General features: G+C 35.9%; 1 protein-coding gene across 3 annotated transcripts in view; it reads left to right on the forward strand.

Annotated features, from left to right (window-relative positions):
• CPQ (carboxypeptidase Q) overlaps positions 1-14,030 on the forward strand; it is a 624,464-nt gene that overhangs the window by 367,263 nt on the left and 243,171 nt on the right. The gene's annotated exons all lie outside the window — the stretch shown is intronic.

The raw sequence follows: 14,030 nt of genomic DNA on the forward strand, positions 1-14,030 counted from the left end.
ATTAATTGTATCATAGGATCATAGATTTGAAGATGGGAAGTATCTTACAGAAAGGTCACATGGTCTAGTTTCCTCATTTTGCCAGCAAGGAAACTGAGGATCGGAGAGGTTAAATGATTTGCCCAAGGTTAAAAAGTCACCAAGTGACACCGCTAGGGTTTGAATCCGGGTCATATAGCTCTAAATCCAACACTTTCCTCTGTGCATTTGGCCTTCACTTGTTTGCCCTGTTGTTCATTACATCAAATTCAGCACATCAAAAAATGAAATAATCACCTTCCCTACTCCTTACTCTCTGCAAACAAACAAAACAAAACAAAACAAAACAAAAACCAGACCTTTCTCTTTCCCTAACTTCCCGGTTTCTGTTGATGGTACCACTATCCTCAGAATTAGCAAGACCAGAAACCCAAGAATTCTTGAACACTTCCATCTCTTCCCAATCAGTTACTACTGGCACTGCACTGATTCTTGTGTATCTCATAAAGTTTGTGTAAAGAGAGGATTTTGTAAACCTTAAAGCACAGTGTAAGTGGGAGGACTTGTAATTGTACCCAGCACCAGCCCTCTAGCTTACATTTCAGGAGTTTTTATCACAATCCATTCTTCACCACTGGGCTCTTCTTCCCTGTCAGTAACTTCTTTTGCTCATTCCCTGGGCATATATAAAGTATATATAAAAATATGATTCATATGTAATATAAAGGATATGTAAATATATGATTCATACATAATATGAAGTATTTGAAATGTATATAGTGTTTTACAAAGAACTTAACATGACATTTTGGATAGGATCCTTACAGCATTGTACAGTAGAAAGACCACTGGATTGAGAAGACCTGAGTTTGAATCCTATGTTGCCTCTTACCTATGTAACCCTAGTCACTTTGCCTTTCTTTCTGGATCTCAGTCCTTCTCTTGTAAAATGGAGTGTGGGATGGAAGGGTCATGTCCCAGGAGAGTGAGTTGTACTAGATGGTCTCTAAGAAGCCCTTTCCAGCTCTAAATCTGTAATCCTCTACATCTTTGAGAAGAATGTAGTAATATTTCTACTTTACAGGTGAGAGATTAAGGCTTAGAGAGTTTCCAAGAATTGCCCGAAGTCACCCATCTGGTTAATGGCAGATTTTACCCCAGGCTTCTGATTCATTCCAGTACCCTCTGAGGCACTGCTACATCTCCCTTAGAATTTTCAGTTTCCCCCGAAAACATCTCATCTTTCCACCTGATGATTTCAGAAGAATCTTTCATGTAGGGATTAGTTTGAGCTTGTTCTCCTTTTTCTGAGAGAGACACCCCCCACCTTTGGTTGCTGCTAACCCTGTTTATGCTTGTTTATTACCTGTACCTGGCAACACTGTTAAATGGAGTTTCCCCAAATCAGCTGCAAGGTGACTGTCCTTCAGCAGTGGCCTTGCTTTTCATCCTTCCAGAGCCCCTGCAGGTATGTTCATTGGGCAATGCTGGCAGAAATTCAGACTGCTCAGACAGGTGCTATTTTCGGTGATGTCAGCCTTTCATTGGACTTTTCCCAGAGACCTATTTCTCTGCTTGTGTTTTTCAGCTACCTCATTGTTTTCTTCACAGGTACTCCCTTGTGTCCCTGAGGCTTAGCCCAGTGCCTGGCACATAGTTGTAACTACTGGCACGTAGTATTAACTAGTGAATAAATCTTTCCTTCTTTCCTTTTTTTAGGCAATTGGGGTTAAAATGACTTGCCCAGGGTCACATAGCTAGTAATTGTCAAGTGTTTGGTCTGAGGCCAGATTTGAACTTGGGTCCTCCTGACTTCAGGGCTGGTGCTCTATCCACTGTGCCACCTTGCTGGCCTCCTTCTTTCCTTGAACCCAGGTCTTCCAGACTTTAAGGTCAGCCTATACCATGGTACACAGATATAACTTTTAAAAGAAAATTCTGGGTGTGTCTTTCCATAATATTTTTATTAAAATTAAATACTTAACCTACTTTGATATCATATACTGGACTATATGAATAGTGGTTATGTTTAGAAAAGTAAGTATGGAAAAATCATATTATTGTTGCCTATTCATTTGTCCTTTCTGGGTTTTTTTTTGTGTTTGAAAGGAATTATTTGCAACATTCTATGTGAATCAGTTGCTGGACATTAAATTATTCCTATGGCTTGCTACATTGCTTTATCCATCAATTCTAACACAATTCTAAAATCAGAATTTAAATGATAAAAATTTTTTTAGATTTGTATGGAATACTGTTAAAGACTGTTAAGGGCTCCCTGAACTTGTCTTTTTGAGTTGTCATATTTTCCATAAACACCGGACCTAGAGCGTGGAAGAGGTGCTGAATGCATCAAGGACAAACCACCCCTTCCCCGAGCTGACATAATGTGTTGTTTGCATCCCAAGGTGGATTCCCTGTGTGTCCTTAGGAGTCAAGGCAGGCACTAGACAGTTTGCACTAGGCTTGTGCAGCTGGGACACTTGCAGACAAGCAGACCACCCTATTTTCATGGTCTAGCAGTTCCCAAGGGGAAAGAATGTGGCTTTTGCCATTGCCTTGCTCCTCGCCTTCAGAAGGGGTTTGTCCTTTTTCCACCTTTACTGCATCTTTAGGTAGAGATTTCTGGTATCTTCTCCTCCCTTTGTCCTGCTGTTATAAAAATGCAAGCTTCTGTATGGATCAAGAACTCTTTGTGTTCCACATGCACGTTCATTTCTCTTATAAAAAATCTGGTTTTTGCATAAATTTCATGAAGTTTTGATTGCCTGTTGACAATACTATGTTTTTAATTTCCTGAATCTCAGTAAACCACATATTAATACAGGAAGGCTTCGTGATTTCTTGCTAGGAATCTCTACTTCTGTGACTCAGTAGATAAATCCTAATCTGTAACTTGTAGATAAATCCTGATAAATTACTGAGGTTAAATGCCTGACCCAGAACCACACAGTTAGTGAGTACGTGAGGTAGCTTTTGACCTAAGTTCTTATTCATTGTAGTTCCAGCATTCTTTCCACTATGCCTGATGTGGCTTGGGAGATACATTATTACAATGGAATTACATTGGAAAGGATGGTAGATTTGGAGTCAAAATTTTGTTGTTCAGTCGTGTTTGACTTTTCATGATCCCATTTAGAGTTTTCTTTGCAAAGATACTGGAGCAGTTTTCCATGTCCAGCTCATTTTACAGATGGGGAAACTGAGGTAAACAGGGTTAAGTGATTTGCCCAGTCACACAGTTATTAAGTGTCTGAGGCCAGATTTGAACTCATGAAGATGAGTCTTCCTGATTCCAAGCCCAGTGCTCTATCTATTGTGCCACCTTGCTGCCCATGGAGTCAAAATATCTTGGTTCAAATCCCACTCCTGCCGCTTGGTACTCGTGTGACATTGTGCCTTTCTAATTGGTTTCCTTATCTGTAACATAAAGAGAGATGCCTCCTAAGGCCCTTTTCAGATACACATTTATGATGATGGGATTATTTGCTCCACATACACGAAGGTAGTAAATAAATCAAATGGAATTATAGAATTTTCTACTTAATCCAAGAATTAAAGCATTAAACAGGTTGGTAGTACTAAATGTGGCAAACAAGAGGGTAACATATCAGAACGACAGAAAGCTTTTTGAGACTTGAGAATAGTGTGTACCATAAAATGCTTTTTAACTGAAAAAAAAAGAAAACCATTAAATTTTGAATGTTAGAACAACTAATTCCAATACTATATAGAATATTTGGAAAAATAGGTGAAGAAGGAGTCTTGCCAAATTCTTTTTATGATACAAATATGGTGCTGATACCCAAACTGAGAAATGTCAAAACAGAGAAAGAAAATTATAGACCAACTTCTCTAATTAATATAGATGCAAAATTTTTAAATAAAATATTAGTGAATAGATTACAGCAACTTATCACAAGAATAATACACTATGACCAGGTAGGATTTATACCAGGAATGCAGGGCTGGTTCAGTATTAGGAAAACTATCAACATGATTGATCATATCAATAACAAAACTAACAGAAACCACATGATCATCTCAATAGATGCAGAAAAAGCTTTTGACAAAATACAACACCCATTCCTATTAAAAACACTACAGAGCATAGGAATAAATGGAGTCTTCCTTAAAATAATAAATAGCATCTACCTAAAACCTTCAGCAAGCATCATATGTAATGGGGACAAGCTAGAAGCATTTCCAATAAGATTGGGGTGAAACAAGGATGTCCATTATCACCACTGTTGTTCAATATCATACTGGAAACGTTAGCTTTAGCAATAAGAAAAGAAAAAGAAATTGAAGGTATTAAAATAGGCAAAGAAGAAACAAAGCTATCACTCTTTGCAGGTGATATGATGATATACTTAGAGAATCCTAGAGAATCAAGTAAAAAACTACTTGAAATAATAAACAACTTTAGCAAAGTTGCAGGCTATAAAATAAACCCACATAAATCATCACATTTCTATATATTACCAACAAAGCCCAACAGCAAGAGATAGAAAGAGAAATTCCATTTAAATTTACTGTAGACGTTATAAAATATTTAGGAGTCTACCTCCTGAAACAAACCCAGGAACTGTATGAACACAATTACAAAACACTTTTCACACAAATAAAGTCAGATCTAAATAATTGGAAAAACATCAGTTGCTCATGGGTAGGCCAAGCTAATATAATAAAAATGACAATTCTACCTAAGCTAATTTACTTATTCAGTGCCATACCAATCAAACTACCAAAAATCATTTTATAGAGTTAGAAAAAATAATAACAAGATTCATTTGGAATAACAAAAGTTTCAGAATATCGAGGGAACTAATGAAAAGAAATGCAGGGGAAGGTGGCCTACTCATTCCAGATAAAATTGTATTATAAAACAGCAGTCACTAAAACTACTTGGTACTGGCTAAGAAATAGTGATGGATTGATCAGTGGAATAGGTTAAGTATGTAAGGCACAATAGTCAATGAATATAGTAATCTTTTATTTGATAAACTCAAAGACCCTAGCTTCTGGGATAAGAACTCACTCTTTGACAAAAACTGTTGGGAAAACTGGAAAAAGAATATGGCAGAAAATAGGCATAGATCAAAATAAAGTCAAAATGGGTCCATGATTTAGATATAAAGGCTGACACTGTAAGCAAACTGGGACAGCAAGGAAATAGTTTACCTATCAGATTTATGGAGAACAGAAGAATTCATGACCAAACAGGAAATAGAGAACATTATGAAAAGCAAAATGGATAACTTTGATTACATTAAATTGAAAAGTTTTTGCACAAACAAAGCCAATGCAACCAAGATTAGAAGGAAGGTAGAAAATTGGGAAATTTTTACAACCAGTCTCTGATAAGGCCTCATTTCTAAAATATATAGAGAATTAAGTCAAATTTATAAGAATTCAAGTCATTCCCCAATTGATAAATGGTCAAAGGATATGAACAGGCAGTTCTCAGATGAAGAAATGAAAGCGATCTGTAGTCATATGAAAAAATGCTCTAAATCATTATTGATTAGAGAAATGCAAATCAAAACAACTCTGAGGTACCACATCACACCTATCAGATTAGCTAAGATGACAAAACAAGAAAATGATAAATGTTGGAGAAGATGTGGGAAAATTGGAACACCAACACATTGTTGGTGGAGGTGTGAAATGATCCAACCATTTTGGAGAGCAATTTAGAAAGTACACCCAAAGGGCTATAAAAATGTGCATACCCTTTGACCCTAGAAGAGCAATATCTCTTCTAGGGCTATATCCCAGAGAGATCATACAAATGGGAAAAGGACCCACATGTACAAAAATATTTATAGCAGCTCTTTTTGTGGTGGCAAAGAATTGGAAATGGAGAGGAAGCCCATCAGTTGAGAAATGGCTGAACAAATTGTGTTATATGAATGTAATGGAATACTATTGTGCTATAAGAAATGATGAACAGGCTGACTTCAGAAAAACCTGGAAAGACTTGTATGGTCTGATGCTGAGTGAAGTGAGCAGAACCAGGAGAATGTTGTACACAGTAACAGCCACATTGTGTGATGACTAGTATTGATAGACTTAGCCCTTCTCAGCAATGCAAGGATCTAAGACATCTCCAAAGGCCTCATGGTGGAAAATGCTATCGACATCCAAAGAAAGAAGTATGGAGTTTGAATGCAGATTGAAGCATACTATTTGCTATTTTTTTTCTTCTGTTGTGTTTTGTTTCCTGTTTCTGGTGGTTCCTCCTATTAGTTCTAATTCTTCCTTACAATATCATTAATGTGAAAATATGTCTAATAGGAATGTATATATATAGCCTATATCAGATGCATGCCTTCTTGGGGAAGGAGGAGGGGAAAATTTAAAACTCAAAAACTTATGAAAGTGATGATTGATAAAATAAATTTAAAAATTCTGGATAAAAAAGAATAGTGTGTACCATAAAATGCTTTTTAACTAAAAAAAAAATGAAAACCTTTAAATTTTGAATGTTATTTGGGTATAGTCTTTTCAGAATGAATTATTTTTGCTTTCTGTAGGCACACCTAAGTCATGTCAGTTATATTAATTGGGATTTTAATTTCTGTTTTAAAAGAAATTTTAAAAAATCTTGTCTCCAGAGTTAATGGTCAACAGTTTTTGTCCTGGAACTGAGTTTTCAACTCCAACTTGTTCTTTGATGACTGAAAATTTTCATCATTACCTTTGTAATCATTTTTAATCTTCCTTTATCTCTTCTGATCCCCTTTTAATGCCTTTACTTTGTTGGTTATTTCCAGTTTATCCTGTGTATTTCTTGTTTGCACGTAGTTGTTTGCATGCTTTCTTCCCCATTAGACTATGAGCACCTTAAGGGCAGTAACTATCTTTTACCTTTCTTGTATCCCCAGTGTTTAGCACAATTCCTGGCACATAGCAGCCCCTTAATAAATTGTTGACTAAGATGTCCTAATTTGTGTGTTTATGGTCCTGTTGTGTTTCTGATTTTTGAAGGGCAAACTAAAGGTTAATGCTTTTATGTATGCACATTGTTTATACTCAGAGAAAATAAATTGAATAATAAAATGGCTGCTTGTAAGTTTGGGTGGTATGTTTTTTTTTTTTACTAAAGTTGTGAATGTCAAAAGTAATTATTGGAAACGTGGTAGGAATCACACATTGATCAGAAAGTAATTTAAACTTTCTATTAGAGATTGAACATATTCCTAAATCATATGTTACTATTAAAGAAACCAAAGTCAGTTCATTGAGTTGTTATTCAGTGCCTACAGTAGATATGCCTAGCGCTTCCCAATATTTGAATGAATCTGTGATCTCTTGGGTTTAGGGGCTTCCTGCCAGTAATGCAGATGACAGCCTATCCACGCCTGCTCATCCTGTGCATCTTCTATCCATGTCCTCCCCATAAATTTGCTGCATGGAGTCCACTCAAAGTGCTAGCGGGTCTTCCTTGCTTTCTTCTGGTCTCACAAGAGTATTAATGGAAAACTCTGGCTACCCACCCTTGCTACTTGACCAGCCCATCTTTGTATCACACAATTCCTTGCTGACATCTTTTTACTCCTGTCTTCTAAAATTCTGTATAGGTCATGTGTTGCAACCTGATCACATTCACCATGCACCTCACTGTTACCCTCTCATTTTTCTTTCTTTGGAGACTTATATTCCATGTCTTACTACCGTACAACAACAATGGTAGAATGTTGGTATTAAAAAGATGAGCCTGTGTTTTCCTGAGAAGCTAAGGGTCATTAAAGGAGCTTTGCAATTCCCCAAAGGAAATCTAGCCAACCTCCTCTTCTCTTTCTATTCAACTCCACACCCATCCTTACTTAAGCTGTGCATGGTCTGTCCCAGACCATGTGTTCTAATGTCTGTTCTCCTAGGACCATCATAGCTAACTGTGGAAGCACATAACTAATAGGCTGGCCAACAAATGAAGCTTTTTTTTTTTTAGCTATGGTAACCCATGAAACAAATACAAATTTTAAGATGATTCTTAGTCCTATGTGGCCCCTTTCTAATTTTGCCATGATATTGAAAAAGCATCTGCGGCTAAGAATCACATAGTTTTTAGACAGTCAGATTTTTATTTAATTCTTGGTACTCTAAGTGTAAGATCCATGCTCAGTGATTGAACAACACATTGCTAAAGGGGATGAATCACATTGTTCTTGATTGAACATTAAGTCATAACCACTCCCAGTATTAGCTAGTTACTAAGACATGTAAAGGAGCGGTGGAAGAGACTGTGTAGTCAAGCTATTTGTTGTTTTTGACAATCAAATCTTTGAAATGCAGATGTGGTAAATGAATGCAATGTACTTTGAAGTCAGTCAGTCTGGTGATAGGCTTTATTAACCACCTATTCTGTGCCAGGCAAGGCATGTATCAGGTTCTGGGGAATCAAATATAAAAGTTAGTCCTTTCTCTCAGAGGAGACTAAGGAAGAAGAATGAGTATCTGGAAGGTAAATTGATGTTTGCTGTTTACTTCTGAAGCTAAGAGCCTTAAATTATGTTGTTCCTTTCCTTTTGATTTCTGTAGGTAAAAAATACCTTTAGATACCGAAGTTTTACAATAATTAGCACCTACTAAAGACAGTCCTCTCACTATTTATAATCTATGAGACTTCCTTGCATTCTCAACATCTGATAGCATGCTACCATTTTACAAATGAGGAGACCGAAGCTCAGAGAGGTTAGAAATTTGTCCGGAGTTACATAGTTAATAAGTGACTAAGGCAGGCTTTAAACTCTGGTTTTCCTGAGTCTGAGGCCATTGGTCTAGCCCCTTTGCCATCCAGCTGCCAATACATCATAGTTTGTGTGAAGTTGGAGTAGAAAGTAATATTGTCCCCTGCTTAACCATCAGTTCCCCAGGTGAAGTTGCTCTTTCTCTTTCTTTCAAGTTCCTGTTTCATTCAAGGACCCCATGCAACCAGGAGACTCAGAGGGAAAGGACTTGTGTGTTTCTCTTTGCTTAAATCAGTGAATGAAAAATGACAGTTGGCCGCTAGTGTTGAATTTGGACTATATTAGTCATCTCACCCTATATAATGCTTTTCATCCCAGATGAAGAGGAAGTTCCCATCTGAAATACTCATTTGAAATTCATTCACTTTTACCTCCTTGCTTTACCTTGTATCTAAAGTTCTATTTGAGAATGCCACAATTATGTTATTCCTTGGCATGCAAATTCCCAACCAGTTATTCAACATCAAGATACAATTCAGTGGGGTTTTTTTGCTTGCCTTCATGTGGTATGTGATGTTTTCAAAGGAAATAAGTTTTATTGGCTTGAGTTATGCTTCCCAAACAGATATTTTAGAGTATTTGTCACATTTCTCAGTAATGGGTACTTGAGAATGAACCTCTCCATAATTTAAAGTGACAAGCAATAATGATTGCTCCCAAAACAGCATCTATCCATTGAAGCAACCTGTATGAAATCTACTTACTGTACCCATGTGCCCAAAAGGAACCTTTATTGGTGAGAACTGAAATAATGCTGAAGACCAGTCTTTAAAATAGATAAGACAAAAATAAAAAAGATAACTTTAGCTGAGAACAGTTTCTTTATTGCTTTTAAATATTTTCTTTTTATTACAATCATAAACAATAAACATGAGCATTCCCATAATAGAAAAAAAGGATTATGTATAAAACAATGAAGCTCTATTATGTAAAGCTTGGATTTACTTTTTGGAAATATTAATAAAGTTTAACACAATAGTGTCAGTACTGCCCTATTTGTTTCTTTCTGAACTTTCTTATGCTCTCTTCTCTGTATTTTTTAGTGTTTCATTGACACTCTTTTTTAGTATCTCTATTACTGCCTATTCACCTCTCTCCCACAATGTTGTGCCCCCAAAAAATTCATAAATAAATAAATGAATGAATGAACAAATGAATAAATAAGAGCAAACCTTCCCTTACAACAGTTTAGTCAAGTAAAACAAATTCATACATTGGCTCTGACTGAAGATTTATGCCCAATTCTGCCCCTGTAGTGGATTACCTCTGTGCTAAGGGGTGTGAAGGTTGTTTCATCATCATTCATTTGGAGTCATGATTGGTCATTCCACTGATCACAGTTATCCAATATATTTCCTTCACATTATTATAATCATTGAATACATTCTTCTTCAAGTTTGGTTCACTTCACTCTTTATCTGTTCAAAGAAGTCTTCCTTGGAATCCATCTCCTTTGTCTTTTCCTAGGTAACTGTATTTCCATTACATTTATGTGTTGCAATTTGTTCAGCCATTTTCTAATTGATAGCCACTCACTGTTTTTAGTTCTCTGCTACAGCGAAAAGTGATGCCATAAATATTTCTATACGTGAGTCCTTTTTGTCTTTGACCTTTAGTAATGGTATAGGGTCATGGTATGTAAAATTAAATACTTTTTGGGTATAGGTACAAACTGTTTTCTAGAATGGTTAGTCCAATGCATAGATCCATCAGCAATACCTTTATGTGCCTGTATTCTCTCTACTTTTTCAACACTTGATAGTTTACTTTATTTGTCATCTTTGTCAGTCTCATGTGTGTGAGGTGGAATGTGAGTGGCTTGAATTTGCATTTCTCTGCTTAGAGATTTGGAATATTTTTCCCCTGTATGGTTGTTGATAACTTGTATTTCTCCATTTGAAAACTGCCTTTTTGCATCCTTTGACCATTTAACTACTGGGGAGTAGGTCTTGTTCTTATATATTTATATAAATTCCAAATCTATACATATATATGTATGATATGTAGCAGGTATGCATACAACCTATATATATGCATACACACATATAGGCTATATACATTGTGTGTGTTATCAGACCTTTATCAGAGAAGTTTGCTAAAAAGGTTATTTACCAATTTAACTGTTTCCCTTCTAATTTTAACTGCATTGATTTTTTGTTTGGGCAAAACCTTTTCAATTTTATATGATAAAAAATTCTGTTTTACATTTTATTTCTTATGATCATCTCTGTCCCTTGTTAGCCAATAACTCTCTGCCTATATAGAGATGTAAAAGGTACTTCCTTCTTTCTCCTGAATGACCATATACACAAACATGTGGTGTCCATTTGGAGCTGATCATGCTTGTAAATTGTGAGACTTTTGCCTCGATCCATTTTCTACCATACTGCTTTTCATCTTTCCAAGGAATTTTATTTCTTTACCCAGTAGTTGACATCCATCAGTTTATTACCCACTTTGCTACTATAGTTGATAGCTTTTGCCTCTGCTGTATCTGATCTGATCCATAGATCCATTTGTCAGTTTTTTAAAACTAGTACCAAATTATTTTGAGGATTATTGCTTTATACTGTATCTTTAGATCCCCTTTTTCTAGGCGCCTTTGTTTCTAACTTTCTTCATTACCCTTGATATTCTTGACGATTTGTTCCTCCACATGATTTTTGCTATAATTTTGATTAGTTTTATAAAAATAACTCTTTAGCAAGTTAACTGGTATGGCACCAAATATGTAAATTAATTTAGAGACCATTGCCATTTTTATTATATTGGTATGGACCAGTTGAACAGTTAATATCTCTTTAATCATTTGAGTTTTCCTTTTATTGTGTGATGAATATTTGTAGCTATATTCATATAATTCCTATGAGTATTTTGGCAAATGGACTCTTGTATATTTTTAAATTCTGTAGTTATTTTAATGGGATTTTTCATTCTATCTTTTCCTCCTGGGTTTTGTTGGTAATAGTAAGAAAGACTGATGAATTTGTGGGTTTATTTTATATCCTGCGTACTTTATAGAAGTTATTACTATAATTAATTTTTATTTGAATCTCTAGTGTTCTATAAGTAAATCATCATATCATCTTTCTTATTTTTGATTGAGTTTAGCTAGAAATAACCTAAAGATAAGTTGCTGTCTTTCCACTTTTATATTTTATGTTTTGCAGGCTGTTGCACAGGTGTATAAAATGACTACTTTTTGTAATTGAAAAAAAGTATTGGATTTAAGCTTGTTTCTAGAAAGTCACTAAAATTATCTTTGGAATATCTCTGATAGCTGACAGAACAATGGGAACGGCATGTGCTTCATCCTGTTCCTACGTGGTTTTAATTTCTTTTGCTGGTCTCTATATTTTAAAGTCTTTTCATTCGATGTAGTTTGGAGATTATGAGTGTACAGTATGGCAACAGCTATTAAGCATGTTATCCTTAATTTTTTTCATGAATCATGTTATGTTTCAGAAGTTGTGAGCAACAGTTCTATCCATAATCATGTTATGGATTGAATATGGTTTATTGCTTGTGTAGTACATGGATTTTTTTCTCTGTTAATTGATTAGGGATAGTGAGTTTCTGTTGTATAATTCTAGCCATGTGATCATGACTTTCTGGGAATTTAGTACATGCTAACTTTTTTTGCAGTTGTAGTGATACATCACATAGTTTCAACCACTTCATTGCATCATCTGCATTGATGGACAATCCCAAGTTTCTTAAGGATAATATTTCTGTAGTGTCAGGTGACACTGACCTGAGTCTAAATCATGATCATATGGTCTTTTGTTTCAATGAGTTTAATATTCCTTGCCTTCTCAATTGGTGGGGAAGGGGGTGGAGGAAGGGATAAAATCTGGAATTGAAAAATAAAATAAAATTGTATTTAAAAAAACTTTTCTGGATGCCCATCAGTTTGGGGATGGCTGAACAAGTTGTGGCATAGGAATATAATGGAATACTATTGTGCTATAAGAAATGATGAACAGGCAGATTTCAGAAAAACCTGGAAAGACTCAAATGAACCGGTGCTGAGTGAAGTGAGCAGAGCCAGGAGAACTTTGTACACAGTTAACAGCCATAATGTGCGATGACTAACTTTGACAGACTCATCTTCTCTCAGCAATGCAAGGATCCACGGCAACTCCAAAGGACTCATGATTAAAAAAAAAAAATGCTGTCCATATCCAGAAAAAGAACTATAGAGTCTGAAGGCAGATCAAAGCACATTATCTGATCTCTCTTTTTTTCCTTTTTTTTTGGTTATTTCTTCATTCTCGTGGTTTCTCCCATTGATTCTAATTCTTTTTTACAACACGACTAATGTGAAAATAGGTTCAATATGAATGTATAAGCAGAGCCTATATCAGATTGCATGGTGTCTTGGGATGAGGGGAAGGGAGAGATGAGGAGAAAATTTGGAACTCAAACTCTCATGGAAGTGAATATTGAAAACTAAAAATAAATAAATTAATTAAAACAAACTAACAGAAAAAACCCTCCTCTGTTTCTACAAACAAATCAACACGACTTAGCCATTTGTTCCACATTTCTGTGTCAATACATTATTGAGTAAGTTGTGTGGATGTTGTTTAGGAAACACCTTCTGATTTCACTCTTGGATGGAGCTCTGCTGCTTCATAGGCTCTATTTGGAGATAAAGCACATTGGGTTACATTCAGCAAATTAAATAGTGTATACTTGTTGTCATCTTTTATTTTTACTTTGGGAAATGGTCTGTTCCAAAAGTATGTACATAATTATTTGCATCTTGTTTCCTCTCACCCCCATTTGAATGTGAGCTCCCTGAAGGCAGGGACCATATTTTTGCCCTTCTTATCTCCATCACTTACCACAATAACTGGCACATATTCAATGCTTAATAAATGCTTGTTAATTGACTATTGATAGAGAATATATTCGACTTTCTGTATCTGCCTTAAAGTGAAGGGCTTTGAGTTTCATTTGTGTTTTTTGGGTTTTATTGGGGTAAATGAGGTGTTCAAAGAAGATTAACATGTCTGGTGTGAAGGCTTGCCCAGCCTTAAAAGGGCTGCTTATTCACTTTTGGTGTCCATTTGACACTCAACTCTCTCACCTGTGGCTCCAGGAAGCTCTAGTATGCACAGTAGTTGAAGCAGGAACTATGGAGCACTTAATGCTTGGTCAGGCATTAAAGACACCACTGTCATCCATCCATTGCATCCCAGGCCGTTGCCAACTGTCTTGATTTCTGTCTCGCCATTGGACTTTGATGACTTACGGAGACGGAGTGAGGTTGATGACTTAGTGCAACTC

The sequence above is a fragment of the Phascolarctos cinereus genome, unplaced genomic scaffold (genome assembly GCF_003287225.1).
Source record: "Phascolarctos cinereus isolate Bilbo 61053 unplaced genomic scaffold, phaCin_HiC Scaffold_4;HRSCAF=312, whole genome shotgun sequence".
Lineage (NCBI taxonomy): Eukaryota > Metazoa > Chordata > Mammalia > Diprotodontia > Phascolarctidae > Phascolarctos > Phascolarctos cinereus.